Source organism: Aplysia californica, unplaced genomic scaffold (genome assembly GCF_000002075.1).
Source record: "Aplysia californica isolate F4 #8 unplaced genomic scaffold, AplCal3.0 scaffold00874, whole genome shotgun sequence".
Classification (NCBI taxonomy): Eukaryota; Metazoa; Mollusca; class Gastropoda; order Aplysiida; family Aplysiidae; genus Aplysia; species Aplysia californica.
Window position 1 is genome coordinate 227,032 of NW_004798144.1, and position 2,705 is coordinate 229,736.

The window sequence follows — 2,705 nt, forward strand, 5'->3', positions numbered from 1 at the left end:
CTCCCCTCCCCTCCCCTCTCTCTATCTCTCTCTCTTTCTCTCTCTCACGCTCTCTTTCGCTCTCCCTCTCGCTCTCACTCTTTGTCTCTTTCCATTTATCTATCTATTTCTCCCTCACACACACACGGCATGCAAGAGAGCTCGAATTCAGCTAATACTTCATAATATTACATTTATAGCGCCCCTTTCAAAAGAATTTATATTATAGTCAAGATCAAATTCCTTTCTCTGGATGAACTTGAGTATGAAGTTAAAGTATCTATGTGGATTCTGTATTTTAAGTCTTTTGTGAGAGAACTCAGGTTGTAACTGTTTTGAAAGCTCTTCACGTATGCTGTTTCAAAAGATAGACGGAAACCATTGAGAAGAGTTAAAGTAAATTATGTTTTTCTGAAATAGATACAAACCTTGTCAGCTTGCATCATGGCCCAGAACCTAGTGTCACCAGTTTTTGCCCTAGAAAAAGAATCAATAAGATATAAAAACGTAGTATTTTTAATATTTCATTCTATTTTACGCAGTTACAGATTGATAAAATCGGGTGCTGAGAAAATAATTTTGATAGGCTTATCAAGTGGCCCTCGGGCAGTGGTTATGGCGACACCAAGGCTTTATACACCTACACTATCTCTAAGAAGATGATCTGTTTTGCTAAGTGGACCAGCAAAGTAAGGCGGGAAAAGAAAGTGAACAAGAAAGAGAAAGAAAAATCGAGAGAAAATGACAGGAGAAAAAGAAACTAATAGAAAAATACTCTGAAATTTTTTTTTTAAATTACCACTTTCATTTACCTCCATAAGGAAGTTTGAATTACTTTGGACTGCTCTTCACATTGGTAACGTAAAAAGAATTCTAAAGTTATGATTTCTGTTACTAAGAGTACTGTACACTCAGTGCATTTATAAACAATGTTGAGTACTTATATGACCTTAAGGGCACAGTTGCGAGCGCCGTAAAACTATTTCCAAAACAAAACAAAACAACAAAACAACAACAACAACAACAATAACAGCAACAACAACAACAGAAACAACAACAACAACAACAACAACAACAGAAACAACAACAGAAACAACAACAACAATAACAACCACAACAACAACCATAACAACAACAACAACCATAACAACAACAACAACCATAACAACAAAAAGCCGTGCCCTCCCTGTTCACCGCAGTGCATTGCCCTGTACTTAAGCGAAGGATACCGCTAAGTGTTCCATGATACCAGTACATCCTCGTCCACCCTCTAAAACGCGTCGGCGACAATGTTATACATGAATCACTCGTTACACTTTGCTCACATACCACTTGACCTCCGGACACTACTTCATGTCCTCGGAGTTTACGCCAACTCCGTCAATTCCATGATGACGTAAGCTTAGATTGCGTCTTTTCCGCGGCTCGATCTTGTCAGAGTTACCAATTAATAAGGAAAGGTCATTACTACAAGTTGTGGTCCTTACAATAATTCATACAAATCATAGAAAAGAAGATGTATGCAAATAAGATAAGCAATAAATGTATGGGTTTATCGCCTCTTTAAACACTGTTCGGCTACTTTAGAGACTAGCCCTCCAAATTTAATATCCTTTTCCGATAAGACCAAGCGAAATGGGTTGACAGCCTTGAAAATGTCACAAAAATGGTAGGAGTTCAAGAAAACCCTGGGGGATTCGATCCTGGGCCGAACTGTCCGTAGTCCAGCATGATACAAAGTAAGCGAACAGAGTGCCCTCTTTCATAGTGGAACAATCCACCAGACACAGAAATAGATTTCTCTAAGGAAGTAAATCACACAGTGTATGATTTCGAGAGTGTTTTGTTCCAAACTGGACAAATCTGTCGGCTGGGAATTATAAAAAGAGATCTGAACTGAGAGAAAAGTGCTGAAATGAAATGGGTGTGGCATCTCTTGACAAGAGAGGCTAGGGCGTTTATGTAAGAGGTACCATACTAGCGGAGGAGTTGGGCCACTTGTGGATAGGACAAAGAACTACGTTAATGTAGGTATGCTTAAAGGAAAGCTCTGACATAGCCATAGCCCACAAGATAGACTCCGAACAAATCGAAACCTGAAAATAAGTTTCCTTTTTTGTAAGAGCTTTACAAGGCGCTCGCAGCTGAACTAAAACTAAAGAGCTGTACAGTACTTGCAATACAATTAGATCATAATATAAGTGCAGGAAAATCAAAGGTATTTTTCTAATGACATTCATGTAGGAAGCAGGCCCCTAATACTCTTACAATCGTTTACAAAATCAAAATATGATAAAACGTAGTCATGCTAATATCTTCGAGGTGGGGAGGGGGGGTGGTCGAAAGTAGGCAAATGATATACCGTATGTTAATAGGGGTTTAGGTGTACAGTTTAATGGATTTAATGTAATTTCTTTTCGACCTTCAGTTCAAAGGAGTGACTGGATGGTAGAAAGGAAGAAAGCCAAAAATAAACAGGACACTTAAAAAGAAAGACCCACCAGCGGCTAAACTAGTGTTGTTATCAAACTTTTCATCTAAGGCGTAGATTCCACAAACCTCAGAGGTTTCAAGATTTCAGACTTCGTGTCTAGGTGGTTTAATATGGGTACATGTGCACTGTCGCTTTGTTGTTGTTGTTGTTGTTGTTGTTGTTGTTGTTGTTGTTGTTGTTGTTGCTGTTGTTGCTGTTGTTGTTGTTGATGTTGTTGTTGTTGTTGTTGTTG